This window comes from Mustelus asterias, unplaced genomic scaffold (assembly GCF_964213995.1).
Source record: "Mustelus asterias unplaced genomic scaffold, sMusAst1.hap1.1 HAP1_SCAFFOLD_2314, whole genome shotgun sequence".
Classification (NCBI taxonomy): Eukaryota; Metazoa; Chordata; class Chondrichthyes; order Carcharhiniformes; family Triakidae; genus Mustelus; species Mustelus asterias.
This window is the reverse complement of record NW_027592259.1, coordinates 15,664-30,863: the sequence shown is the minus strand read 5'-3', so window position 1 is coordinate 30,863 and position 15,200 is coordinate 15,664.

Here is a 15,200-nt window from a genome sequence, read left to right as displayed (position 1 = left end):
ATGTAGGGAGGAGTTATACAATAAATGGCAGAGTCATCAGGAGTATAGAAACACAGAGGGACCTAGGTGTGCAAGTCCACAAATCCTTGAAGGTGGCAACACAGGTGGTGAAGAAGGCATATGGTATGCTTGCCTTTATAGGACGGGGTATAGAGTATAAAAGCTGGAGTCTGATGATGCAGCTGTATAGAACGCTGGTTAGGCCACATTTGGAGTACTGCGTCCAGTTCTGGTCGCCGCACTACCAGAAGGACGTGGAGGCGTTAGAGAGAGTGCAGAGAAGGTTTACCAGGATGTTGCCTGGTATGGAGGGTCTTAGCTATGAGGAGAGATTGGGTAGACTGGGGTTGTTCTCCTTGGAAAGACGGAGAATGAGGGGAGATCTAATAGAGGTGTACAAGATTATGAAGGGGATAGATAGGGTGAACAGTGGGAAGCTTTTTCCCAGGTCGGAGGTGACGATCACGAGGGGTCACGGGCTCAAGCTGAGAGGGGCGAAGTATAACTCGGATATCAGAGGGACGTTTTTTACACAGAGGGTGGTGGGGGCCTGGAATGCGCTGCCAAGTAGGGTGGTGGAGGCAGGCACGCTGACATCGTTTAAGACTTACCTGGATAGTCACATGAGCAGCCTGGGAATGGAGGGATACAAACGATTGGTCTAGTTGGACCAAGGAGCGGCACAGGCTTGGAGGGCCGAAGGGCCTGTTTCCTGTGCTGTACTGTTCTTTGTTCTTTGTTCTTTGTACAGACCCAGAGTCCTCAACCGTTCCTCATACGACAAGCTCTTCATTCCGGGGATCATTCTTGTGAACCTCCTCTGGACCCTTTCCAAGGCCGGCACATCCTTCCTTAGATACGGGGCCCAAAACTGCTCACAATTCTCCAAATGGGGGTCTGACCAGAGCCTTATACAGCCTCAGAAGTCCATCCCTGCTCTTGTATTCCTCTCGACATGAATGCTAACATTGCATTTGCCTTCCTAACTGCCGACTGAACCTGCACGTTAACCTTAAGAGAATCCTGAACCAGGACTCCCAAATTGCTTTGTGCTTCCAATTTCTGAATCCTCTTCCCCATGGTGGCTCAGTGGGTTAGCACTGCTGCCTCACCACGCCAGGGGCCCGGGTTCGATTCCCGGCTTGGGGTCACCGTCTTTGTGGAGTTTGCACGTTGTCTGTGTGGGTTTCCTCCGGGTGCTCCGGTTTCCTCCCACAGTCTGAAAGACGTGCTGGTTAGGGTGGATTGGCCGTGCTAAATTCTCCCTCAGTGTTACCCGAACAGGCGCCGGAGTGTGGCGACTCGGGGATTTTCACAGTAACTTCATTGCAGTGTTACTTCTGACTTAATAAATAAACCTGAAACCTACGCCCTCTAATTTTGGACACCCCCCTACCCCGGGGGAAAGACCTCAGCTATTCACCTTATCTCTGCCCCTCAGATTTTATAGACCTCTACGTGGTCACCCTTCAACATCCTACGCTCCAGGGGAAAAAAGTCCCAGCCTATCCAACCTCTCCTTATAACTCAAAGCTTCCAGTCCCGGTAACATCCTTGTCAATATTTTTTTTGCCCTCTGAATAATATCCTTCCTATAGCAGTAAAGTAAAAAAAGTAAAGTTTATTTGTTAGTCACAAGGCTTACATTGACACTGCAATGAAGTCACTGTGAAAATCCCCCCAGTCGCCACACTCCGGCGCCTGTTCGGGTAACACTGAGGGAGAATTTAGCACCGAACCAGCAGGTCTTTCGGACTGTGGGAGGAAACCGGAGCACCCGGAGGAAACCCACACAGACACGGGGAGAATGTGCAGACTTCACACAGACAGTGACCCGAGCCGGGAATCGAACCCGGGTCCCCTGGCGCTGTGAGGCAGCAGTGCTAACCCACTGTGCCACCGTGCCGTCACAGGGTGAACAGAATTGGACGCAGTACTCCGAATGTGGCCTTACCGATGTCTGGTACAGTTGTAACACAACGTCCCACCTCTTGTACTCAGAGCTCTGACTGATGAAGGGCAAGTACGCCAAATGCCTTCTTCACCAACCTGTCCACCTGTGATGCCATTTTCAAGGAGTTTTGTACCTGTGCCCTCTCCCCGCACACCACCCCCCCCCCCCGCCCCTTTCGTCTCTCCACCCCCAGATCTCTCCATTTGGCCACAGAGGGAGAAAAGATAGCAAAGTGGGCTGATTTTTCTCAGCCAGTGCTAGTGGACTTGAAGGTTGTGACGGGGGAACGTCAGAAAAATGTGTTGGGGGAGAGAGTGGAAGCAGATACCATAGAGTCTTTTAAGGAGCATCTTGACAAATACATGAATAGAACATAGAACATAGAAAGCCACAGCACAAACAGGCCCTTCGGCCCACAAGTTGCGCCGATCATATCCCTACCTCTAGGCCTATCTATAGCCCTCAATCCCATTAAATCCCATGTACTCATCCAGAAGTCTCTTAAAAGACCCCAACGAGTTTGCCTCCACCACCACCGACGTCAGCCAATTCCACTCACCCACCACCCTCTGAGTGAAAAACTTACCCCTGACATCTCCTCTGTACCTACCCCCCAGCACCTTAAACCTGTGTCCTCTCGTAGCATTTCCGCCCTTGGAAATAGCCTCTGAGAGTCTACCCTATCCAGACCTCTCAACATCTTGTAAACCTCTATCAGGTCACCTCTCATCCTTCGTCTCTCCAGGGAGAAGAGACCAAGCTCCCTCAACCTATCCTCATAAGGCATGCCCCCCAATCCAGGCAACATCCTTGTAAATCTCCTCTGCACCCTTTCAATGGCTTCAACATCTTTCCTGTAATGAGGTGACCAGAACTGCGCGCAGTACTCCAAGTGGGGTCTAACCAGGGTCCTATAAAGCTGCAGCATTATCTCCCGACTCCTAAACTCAATCCCTCGATTAATGAAGGCTAGTACGCCGTACGCCTTCTTGACCGCATCCTCCACCTGCGAGGCCGATTTAAGAGTCCTATGGACCCGGACCCCAAGGTCCTTCTGATCCTCTACACTGCTAAGAATGGTACCCTTCATATTATACTGCTGCTTCATCCCATTGGATCTGCCAAAATGGATCACTACACACTTATCCGGGTTGAAGTCCATCTGCCACTTCTCTGCCCAGTCTTGCATTCTATCTATGTCTCGCTGCAACTTCTGACATCCCTCCAAACTATCCACAACACCACCTACCTTGGTGTCGTCAGCAAACTTACCAACCCATCCCTCCACTTCCTCATCCAGGTCATTTATGAAAATGACAAACAGCAAGGGTCCCAGAACAGATCCCTGGGGCACTCCACTGGTCACTGACCTCCATGCAGAGAAAGACCCCTCCACAGCCACTCTCTGCCTTCTGCAGGCAAGCCAGTTCTGGATCCACAAGGCAACAGCCCCTTGGATCCCATGCCCTCTCACTTTTTCAAGAAGTCTTGCATGGGGGACCTTATCGAACGCCTTGCTGAAGTCCATATAGACCACATCCACCGCTCTTCCTTCGTCAATGTGTTTGGTCACATTTTCAAAGAACTCAACCAGGCTCGTAAGGCACGATCTGCCCTTGACGGGAATAGGACGGGAATAGAGGGTCCCCGGAAGGGCAGGGGGTTTTAGTTCACTCGGGGCAGCATGGTCGGTGCAGGCTTGGAGGGCCGAAGGGCCTGTTCCTGTGCTGTAATTTTCTTTGTCCTTTGTTCTTTGAGGGGAGCGGGCGATGGTGGAATGTGGAGCAGGGGAGGGGGAGGGATGGTGGGGGAAACCACATTGCGACAGCCATTTTGAGTTTCCAGGTGTCCAGGTCAACAACAACCTGTCCTGGTCCCTCCATGCCAACGCTGTAGTCAAGAAAGCCCACCAGCTATAAAGACAAAGCATACCGTTCATAGAGTACATGGGGACAAGGATTTGGTTTGATTTATTATTGCCACATGTATTGGGATAGAGTGAAAAGTATTGTTTCTTGCGTGCTGTACAGACAAAGCATACCGTTCATAGAGTACATAGGGGAGAAGGATTTGATTTGTTATTGTCACATGTATTGGGATAGAGTGAAAAGTATTGTTTCTTGCGCGCTATACAGACAAAGCATACCGTTCATAGAGAAGAAAGGAGAGGGTGCAGAATGTAGTGTTACAGTCATAGCTCGGGTGTAGAGAAAGATCAGAAGACTAAGGAAATTTGGCATGTCCGCTACGACTCTCACCAACTTTTACAGATGCACCATAGAAAGCATTCTTTCTGGTTGTACCACAGCTTGGTCTGGGCTCCTGCTCTGCCCAAGGCCGCAAGGAACTACAAAGGATCGTGAATGTCGCCCAATCCATCACTCAAACCCAGCCTCCCATCCATTGACTCTGTCTACACTTCCCGCTGCCTCGGGGGGAAAAGCAGCCGGCATATTCAAGGACCCCCACGGGCCCCGGACATTCTCTCTTCCACCTTCTTCCGTCGGGAAAAAGACACAAAAGTCTGAGGTCACGCACCGACCGACTCAAGAACAGCTTCTTCCCTGCTGCTGTCAGACTTTTGAATGGACCGACCTCGCATCAAGTTGATCTTTCTCTACACCCTAGCTATGGCTGTAACACGACATTCTGCACTCTCTCCTTTCCAAAGGAAAGCATACCGTTCATAGAGTACATAGGGGAGAAGGATTTGATTTATTATTGTCACATGTATTGGGATACAGTGAAAAGTATTGTTTCTTGCGTGCTGTACAGACAAAGCATACCGTTCATAGAGAAGGAAAGGAGAGAGAATGTAGTGTTACAGCCATAGCTAGGGTGTAGAGAAAGATCAACTTAATGCGAGGTCGGTCCATTCAAAAGTCTGACAGCAGCAGGGAAGAAGCTGTTCTTGAGTCGGTTGGTCCGTGACCTCAGACTTTTGTATCTTTTTCCCGACGGAAGAAAGTGGAAGAGAGAATGTCCGGGATGCGTGGGGGGGTCCTTGATTTTGCTGGCTGCTTTTCCCCGAGGCAGCGGGAAGTGTAGACAGAGTCAATGGATGGAAGGCTGGTTTGCGTGATGGATTGGGCTACATTCACAACCTTTTGTGGTTCCTTGTGGTCTGGGGCAGAGCAGGAGCCCCAGACCAAGCTGTGATACAACCAGAAAGAATGCTTTCCAAGGTGTGTCTGTAAAAAGGTGCCACATTAATGAAAGAGCAGAGGTGTAAAAACACCCACTCACACATTCCCCACCCTCCCAACGCCCCTTTGATTGCCGCAGCATTGGCAGAAGTCATCGACATGGTTAAAAAGGATGGTCGAATTGGTGCGCGGTTAATTTCCACAGCGGCAAGATATGGAGAGCTGTTAATGCAAATCTGCGGCTCAGGATCACCAGTGGGGAAAGCCCCAGTGTTCCTTATCGCTCGCAGATACACTGAGGGCAGTAAAGAGGAGACTTTGGAATCCCATTCCAGGTAATGAGGAACTTACGTTTGAACAGGGTTCAGTGACACCTCCTGGGCCTGTGACAACATTCTGGAGCATTGTTCTCTGTCACGCCAGCGAGGGAACTGGGTGAGCAGACAGGGCCTGCTGGGACGGGCCGAATGGGCCACACACGTTCACCAATCACTTCTCAAGAACGTCCATTGTTGGCGTCGCTTGCTGGCATTTCCTGCGGTCCATATCTAACCCCGTGCAATTCCTGACCTGGGAGTGTTTGATGGGGGGTCAGTGTAGAGGGAGCTTTACTCTGTATCTAACCCCGTGCTGTACCTGTCCTGGGAGTGTTTGATGGGGGACGGTGTAGAGGGAGCTTTACTCTGTATCTAACCCCGTGCTGTACCTGTCCTGGGAGTGTTTGATGGGGGATGGTGTAGAGGGAGCTTTACTCTGTATCTAACCCCGTGCTGTACCTGTCCTGGGAGTGTTTGATGGGGGACGGTGTAGAGGGAGCTTTACTCTGTATCTAACCCCGTGCTGTACCTGTCCTGGGAGTGTTTGATGGGGACAGTGTAGAGGGAGCTTTACTCTATATCTAACCCCATGCTGTACCTGTCCTGGGAGTGTTTGTTTGGGGGCAGTGTAGAGGGAGCTTTACTCTGTATCTAACACCGTGCTGTACCTGTCCTGGGAGTGTTTGATGGGGACAGTGTAGAGGGAGCTTTACTCTGTATCTAACCCCGTGCTGTACGTGTCCAGGGAGTGTTTGATGGGGACAGTGTAGAGGGAGCTTTACTCTGTATCTAACCCCGTGCTGTTCCTGTTTCTGGGAGTGTTTGACGAGGACAGTGCAGAGGGAGCTTTACTGTGTATCTAACCCCGTGCTGTACCTGTTCTGGGAGTGTTTGATGGGGACAGTGTAGAGGGAGCTTTACTGTGTATCTAACCCCGTGCTGTACCTGTCCTGGGAGTGTTTGATGGGGACAGTGTAGAGGGAGCTTTACTGTGTATCTAACCCCGTGCTGTACCTGTTCTGGGAGTGTTTGATGGGGGACAGTGTAGAGGGAGCTTTACTCTGTATCTAACCCCGTGCTGTACCTGTCCTGGGAGTGTTTGATGGGGGACAGTGGAGAGGGAGCTTTACTCTGTATCTAACCTCGTGCTGTACCTGTCCTGGGAGTGTTTGACGGGGGACAGTGTAGAGGGAGCTTTACTCTATATCTAACCCCGTGCTGTACCTGTCCTGGGAGTGTTTGATGGGGACAGTGTAGAGGGAGCTTTACTCTATATCTAACCCCATGCTGTACCTGTCCTGGGAGTGTTTGTTTGGGGACAGTGTAGAGTGAGCTTTACTCTGTATCTAACCCCGTGCTGTACCTGTCCTGGGAGTGTTTGATGGGGACAGTGTAGAGGGAGCTTTACTCTGTATCTAACCCCATGCTGTACCTGTCCTGGGAGTGTTTGATGGGGACAGTGTCGAGGGAGCTTTACTCTGTATCTAACCCCGTGCTGTACCTGTCCTGGGAGTGTTTGATGGGGACAGTGTAGAGGGAGCTTTACTCTGTATCTAACCCCGTGCTGTACCTGTCCTGGGAGTGTTTGATGGGGACAGTGTCGAGGGAGCTTTACTCTGTATCTAACCCCGTGCTGTACCTGTCCTGGGAGTGTCTGATGGGGACAGTGTCGAGGGAGCTTTACTCTGTATCTAACCCCGTGCTGTACCTGTCCTGGGAGTGTTTGATGGGGACAGTGTCGAGGGAGCTTTACTCTGTATCTAACCCCATGCTGTACCTGTCCTGGGAGTGTTTGATGGGGACAGTGTAGAGGGAGCTTTACTCTGTATCTAACCCCGTGCTGTACCTGTCCTGGGAGTGTTTGATGGGGACAGTGTAGAGGGAGCTTTACTCTGTATCTAACCCCGTGCTGTACCTGTCCTGGGAGTGTTTGATGGGGACAGTGTAGAGGGAGCTTTACTCTGTATCTAACCCCGTGCTGTACCTGTCCTGGGAGTGTTTGATGGGGACAGTGTAGAGGGAGCTTTACTCTGTATCTAACCCCGTGCTGTACCTGTCCCGGGAGTGTTCGATGGGGACAGTGTAGAGGGAGCTTTACTCTGTATCTAACCCCGTGCTGTACCCATCCTGGGAGTGTTTGATGGGGACAGTGTAGAGGGAGCTTTACTCTGTATCTAATCCCGTTCTGCACCTGGAAGAGAACAGTTTTGCCTGGTGATTGTCGAGCGGTGTTCATTCATCCGTTGCCGTAGCGTCTGCATGGTTACCCCAATGTACCAAAGACTGTTATCTTCCTGTTGGGGAACACTTCAGCGGTCATGGGCATTCGGCCTCTGATATTCGGGTAAGCGTTCTCCAAGGCGGCCTTCACGACACACGACAACGCAGAGTCGCTGAGCAGAGACTGATAGCCAAGTTCCGCACACACGAGGACGGCCTCAACCGGGATATTGGGTTCATGTCACACTATCTGTAACCCCCACAGCTTGCCTGGACCTGCAGAGTCTCACTGGCTGTCCTGTCTGGAGACAATACACATCTCTTTAACCTGTGCTTAATGCTCCCTCCACTCACATTGTTTGTACCTTAAAGACTTGATTCGCTGTAAGTATTCGCATTCCAACCATTATTCATGTAAATTTAGTCTGTGTCTTTATATGCCCTGTTTGTGAACAGAACTCCCACTCAACTGAAGAAGGGGCTTGGAGCTCCGAAAGCTTGTGTGGCTTTTGCTACCAAATAAACCAGTTGGACTTTAACTTGGTGTTGTTAAACTTCTTACTGTGTTTACCAGATTTTACTCAGCAGGGTAAGGATCACTCATTGTGTAACCGTGCAGAGTTTATTCAGCAGGGTAAGGATCACTCACTGTGTAACTGTACAGAGTTTATTCAGCAGGGTAAGGATCACTCACTGGGTAACTGTACAGAGTTTATTCAGCAGGGTAAGGATCACTCACTGTGTAACTGTACAGAGTTCATTCGGCAGGGTAAGGATCACTCACTGTGTAACTGTACAGAGTTTATTCAGCAGGGTAAGGATCACTCACTGTGTAACTGTACAGAGTTTATTCAGCAGGGTAAGGATCACTCGCTGTGTAACTGTACAGAGTTTATTCAGCAGGGTAAGGAAGACTCACTGTGTAACTGTGCAGAGTTTATTCAGCAGGGTAAGGATCACTCACTGTGTAACGGTGCAGAGTTTATTCAGCAGGGTAAGGATCACTCATTGTGTAACTGTACAGAGTTTATTCAGCAGGGTAAGTATCACTCACTGTGCAACTATACAGAGTTTATTCAGCAGGGTAAGGATCACTCACTGTGTAACTGTACAGAGTTTATTCAGCAGGGTAAGGATCACTCACTGTGTCACTGTGCAGAGTTTATTCAGCAGGGTAAGGATCACTCATTGTGTAACTGTACAGAGTTTATTCAGCAGGGTACGGATCACTCACTGTGTAACTGTGCAGAGTTTATTCAGCAGGGAAAGTATCACTCACTGTGCAACTATACAGAGTTTATTCAGCAGGGTAAGGATCACTCACTGTGTAACTGTACAGAGTTTATTCAGCAGGGTAAGGATCACTCACTGTGTAACCGTACAGAGTTTATTCAGCAGGGTAAGGATCCCTCACTGTGTAACCGTACAGAGTTTATTCAGCAGGGTAAGGATCACTCACTGTGTAACCGTACAGAGTTTATTCAGCAGGGTAAGGATCACTCAATGTGTAACCGTACAGAGTTTATTCAGCAGGGTAAGGATCACTCACTGTGTAACTGTACAGAGTTTATTCAGCAGGGTAAGGATCACTCACTGTGTAACCGTACAGAGTTTATTCAGCAGGGTAAGGATCACTCACTGTGTAACTGTACAGAGTTTATTCAGCAGGGTAAGGATCACTCACTGGGTAACAGTACAGAGTTCATTCGGCAGGGTAAGGATCACTCACTGTGTAACTGTACAGAGTTTATTCAGCAGGGTAAGGATCACTCACTGTGTAACTGTGCAGAGTTTATTCAGCAGGGTAAGGATCACTCGCTGTGTAACTGTACAGAGTTTATTCAGCAAGGTAAGGAAGACTCACTGTGTAACTGTGCAGAGTTTATTCAGCAGGGTAAGGATCACTCACTGTGTAACGGTGCAGAGTTTATTCAGCAGGGTAAGTATCACTCACTGTGCAACTATACAGAGTTTATTCAGCAGGGTAAGGATCAGTCACTGTGTAACTGTACAGAGTTTATTCAGCAGGGTAAGGATCACTCACTGTGTAACTGTGCAGAGTTTATTCAGCAGGGTAAGGATCACTCACTGTGTAACTGTACAGAGTTATTCAGCAGGGTAAGGATCACTCACTGTGTAACTGTACAGAGTTTATTCAGCAGGGTAAGGATCACTCACTGTGTAACTGTGCAGAGTTTATTCAGCAGGGTAAGGATCACTCACTGTGTAACGGTGCAGAGTTTATTCAGCAGGGTAAGTATCACTCACTGTGCAACTATACAGAGTTTATTCAGCAGGGTAAGGATCACTCACTGTGTAACCGTACAGAGTTTATTCAGCAGGATAAGGATCACTCACTGTGTAACTATACAGAGTTTATTCAGCAGGGTAAGGATCACTCACTGTGTAACCGTACAGAATTTATTCAGCAGGGTAAGGATCACTCACTGTGTAACTGTGCAGAGTTTATTCAGCAGGGTAAGGATCACTCACTGGGTAACAGTACAGAGTTTATTCAGCAGGGTAAGGATCACTCACTGTGTAACTGTACAGAGTTCATTCGGCAGGGTAAGGATCACTCACTGTGTAACTTTACAGAGTTTATTCAGCAGGGTAAGGATCACTCACTGTGTAACTGTGCAGAGTTTATTCAGCAGGGTAAGGATCACTCACTGGGTAACTGTACAGAGTTTATTCAGCAGGGTAAGGATCACTCTGTGTAACTGTACAGAGTTTATTCAGCAGGGTAAGGATCACTCTGTGTAACTGTACAGAGTTTATTCAGCAGGGTAAGGATCACTCTGTGTAACTGTACAGGGTTTATTCAGCAGGGTAAGGATCACTCTGTGTAACTGTGCAGAGTTTATTCAGCAGGGTAAGGATCACTCACTGTGTAACTGTACAGAGTTTATTCAGCAGGGTAAGGATCACTCTGTGTAACTGTACAGAGTTTATTCAGCAGGGTAAGGATCACTCTGTGTAACTGTGCAGAGTTTATTCAGCAGGGTAAGGATCACTCTGTGTAACTGTACAGAGTTTATTCAGCAGGGTAAGGATCACTCTGTGTAACTGTACAGAGTTTATTCAGCAGGGTAAGGATCACTCACTGTGTAACTGTACAGAGTTTATTCAGCAGGGTAAGGATCACTCTGTGTAACTGTGCAGAGTTTATTCAGCAGGGTAAGGATCACTCTGTGTAACTGTGCAGAGTTTATTCAGCAGGGTAAGGATCACTCGCTGTGTAACTGTACAGAGTTTATTCAGCAGGGTAAGGATCACTCTGTGTAACTGTGCAGAGTTTATTCAGCAGGGTAAGGATCACTCTGTGTAACTGTGCAGAGTTTATTCAGCAGGGTAAGGATCACTCGCTGTGTAACTGTACAGAGTTTATTCAGCAGGGTAAGGATCACTCACTGTGTAACTGTACAGAGTTTATTCAGCAGGGTAAGGGTCACTCACTGTGTAACTGTACAGAGTTTATTCAGCAGGGTAAGGATCACTCTGTGTAAATGTACAGAATTCACGTTCCAGAAGTCGGATCAAAAACTGAAAGAGACACAGGTTTCTCCGAAAACCTTCTTTATTGCATCAGAGGAGAGATCGCAAGACCGTGCACACCCAGCATGGGTTCGTGAGTCTCTGTCCGAGTTACCAAATCGTTTTCAGTTATACCCAACGGAGATACATCCACATACTTCTGTTAGCCAATAAGGGAATAGCTGTAGTGTTACGTTTTGATTCGATTACTTTCAAGAATAAAAAAGCGATAGCCACGGAAAGACAGGGATATTAAAGTTCCTGATTAGATTAATTTCAAGGACCAAAGACAATAGACACGTAAAGACAGGGCTATTAAAGTTTCTGATTAGATTACTTTCAAGGACAAAAGGCCAATCGATAAGGTCCTGCCCTCCGAAGCCAGAACCACAATAACCGATTCGCAGTTTCTTTAACGAGATCATTAGTTTCGCTTGTCACCCTCACCTCAGGCCCCTTTCCAAAACCAGTTCATCCCTCAACTGATTTCTAGTTACGCATCCCAATTTTAACCCTTCCCTCTTCTCAATCTATCTTATACACATTCTCAACTGTACAGAGTTTATTCATGATGTGGAGATGCCGGCGTTGGACTGGGGTGAACACAGTAAGAGTTTTAACAACACCAGGTTAAAGTCGCAACAGGTTTATTTGGTAGCAAATGCCATTAGCTTTCAGAGCGCTGCTCCTTCATCAGATGGAGTGGAAATCTGCTCTCAAACAGGGCACAGAGACACAAAATCAAGTTACAGAATACTGATTAGAATGCAAATTTCTACAGCCAACCAGGTCTTAAAGATACAGACAATGTGAGTGGAGGGAGCATTAAGCACAGGTTAAAGAGATGTGTATTGTCTCCAGACAGGACAGCCAGTGAGATTCTGCAAGTCCAGGAGGCAAGCTGTGGGGGTTACTGATAGTGTGACATAAATCCAACATCTCGGTTTAGGCTGTCCTCATGTGTGCGGAACCTGGGTAAGGATCACTCGCTGTGTAACTGTACAGAGTTTATTCAGCAGGGTAAGGATCAGTCACTGTGCAACTGTACAGAGTTTATTCAGCAGGGTAAGGATCAGTCACTGTGTAACTGTGCAGAGTTTATTCAGCAGGGTAAGGATCACTCACTGTGCAACTGTACAGAGTTTATTCAGCAGGGTAAGGATCACTCACTGTGTAACTGTACAGAGTTTATTCAGCAGGGTAAGGATCACTCCCTGTGTAACTGTACAGAGTTTATTCAGCAGGGTAAGGATCAGTCACTGTGCAACTGTACAGAGTTTATTCAGCAGGGTAAGGATCACTCACTGTGTAACTGTACAGAGTTTATTCAGCAGGGTAAGGATCAGTCACTGTGTAACTGTACAGAGTTTATTCAGCAGGGTAAGGATCACTCACTGTGTAACTGTACAGAGTTTATTCAGCAGGGTAAGGATCACTCACTGTGTAACTGTACAGAGTTTATTCAGCAGGGTAAGGATCACTCACTGTGTAACTGTACAGAGTTTATTCAGCAGGGTAAGGATCACTCACTGTGTAACTGTACAGAGTTTATTCAGCAGGGTAAGGATCACTCACTGTGTAACTGTACAGAGTTTATTCAGCAGGGTAAGGATCAGTCACTGTGTAACTGTACAGAGTTTATTCAGCAGGGTAAGGATCGCTCACTGTGTAACTGTACAGAGTTTATTCGGCAGGGTAAGGATCAGTCACTGTGTAACTGTACAGAGTTTATTCAGCAGGGTAAGGATCACTCACTGTGTAACTGTACAGAGTTTATTCGGCAGGGTAAGGATCACTCACTGTGTAGCTGTACAGAGTTTATTCAGTAGGGTAAGGATCAGTCACTGTGTAACTGTACAGAGTTTATTCAGTAGGGTAAGGATCAGTCACTGTGTAACTGTACAGAGTTTATTCAGCAGGGTAAGAAATCAGGAGGGCTAAAAGAAGACATGAGGTTGCTTTGGCAGACAAGGTGAAGGATAATCCTAAGAGCTTCTACAGGTACATTAAGAGCAAAAGGATAGTAAGGGATAAAATTGGTCCTCTTGAAAATCAGAGTGGCCGGCTATGTATGGAACCAAAAAAAATGGGGGAGATATTAAATGGGTTTTTTGCATCCGTATTTACTAAGGAAACTAGAACGGAGTCTATGGAAATAAGGCAAACAAGTTGGGAGGTCATGGAACCGATACAGATTAAAGGGGAGGAGGTGCTTGCTGTCTCGAGTCAAATCAGAGTAGATAAATCCCCAGGACCGGACAGGGTATTCCCTCGGACCTTGAAGGAGACTAGTGTTGAAATTGCAAGGGCCCTGGCAGATATAATTAAAATGTCGGTATCCACGGGTGAGGTGCCGGATGATTGGAGGATAGCTCATGTTGTTCCGTTGTTCTAAAATAATGCGGGAAATTATAGGCCAGTAAGTTTGACGTCAGTAGTGGGCAGATTATTGGAAGATAATTATTCAGAGATAGGATCTACAAATATTTGGATAGACAGGGACTTATTAGGGAGAGTCAACATGGCTTTGTGCGCGGTAGGTCATGTTTAACCAATCTATTAGAGTTTTTCGAGGAGGTTACCAGGAAAGTGGATGAAGGGAAGGCGGTGGATGTTGTCGACATGGATTTCAGCAAGGCCTTTGACAAGGTCCCGCATGAGAGGTTAGTCAGGAAGGTTCAGTCGCTAGGTATACATGGAGAGGTAGTAAATTGGATTAGACATTGGCTCAATGGAAGAAGCCAGAGAGTGGTTGTGGAGGATTGCTTCTCTGAGTGGAGGCCTGTGACTAGTGGTGTGCCGCAGGGATCAGTGCTGGGTCCATTGTTGTTTGTCATCTATATCAATGATCTGGATGATAATGTGGTAAATTGGATCAGCAAGTTTGCTGATGATACAAAGATTGGAGGTGTAGTGGACAGTGAGGAAGGCTTTCAAAGCTTGCAGCGGGATTTGGACCAGCTAGAAAAATGGGCTGAAAAATGGCAAATGGAATTTAACGCAGACAAGTGTGAGATATTGCATATTGGAAGGACAAACCAAAGTAGAATTTACAGGGTAAAGGTGGGACACTGAAGAGTGCAGTAGAACAGAGGGATCTGGGAATACAGGTACAGAATTCCCTAAAAGTGACGTCACAGGTGGATAGGGTCGTAAAGAGTGCTTTTGGTACATTGGCCTTTATAAATCAAAGTATTGAGTATAAGGGTTGGAATGTTATGATGAGGTTGTATAAGACATTGGTGAGGCCGAATTTAGAGTATTGTGTGCAGTTTTGGTCACCTAATTACAGGAAGGAGATTAATAAGGTTGAAAGAGTGCAGAGAAGGTTTACAAGGATGTTGCCGGGACTTGAGAAGCTGAGTTACAGAGAGAGATTGAATAGGTTGGGACTTTATTCCCTGGAGCGTAGAAGAATGAGGGGAGATTTGATAGAGGTGTATAAAATTATGAAGGGTATAGATAGAGTGAATGCAAGCAGGCTTTTTCCACTTAGGCGAGGGGAGAAAAAAACCAGAGGGCATGGGTTAAGGGTGAGGGGGGAAAAGTTTAAAGGGAATATTAGTCTTCACACAGAGAGTGGTGGGAATTTCGAATGAGCTGCCAGATGAGGTAGTGAATGCGGGCTCACTTTTAACATTTAAGAAAAACTTGGACAGGTACATGGATGAGAGGGGTGTGGAGGGATATGGTCCAGGTGCAGGTCAGTGGGACTAGGCACAAAAATGGTTCGGCACAGACAAGAAGGGCCAAAAGGCCTGTTTCTGTGCTGTAATGTTCTATGGTTCTAACCGTACAGAGTTTATTCAGCAGGGTAAGGATCACTCACTGTGTAACTGTGCAGAGTTTATTCAGCAGGGTAAGGATCACCCACTGTGTAACCGTGCAGAGTTTATTCAGCAGGGTAAGGATCACTCACTGTGTAACTGTGCAGAGTTTATTCAGCAGGGTAAGGATCACTCACTATGTAACTGTACAGAGTTTATTCAGCAGGGTAAGGATCACTCACTGTGTTACTGTGCAGAG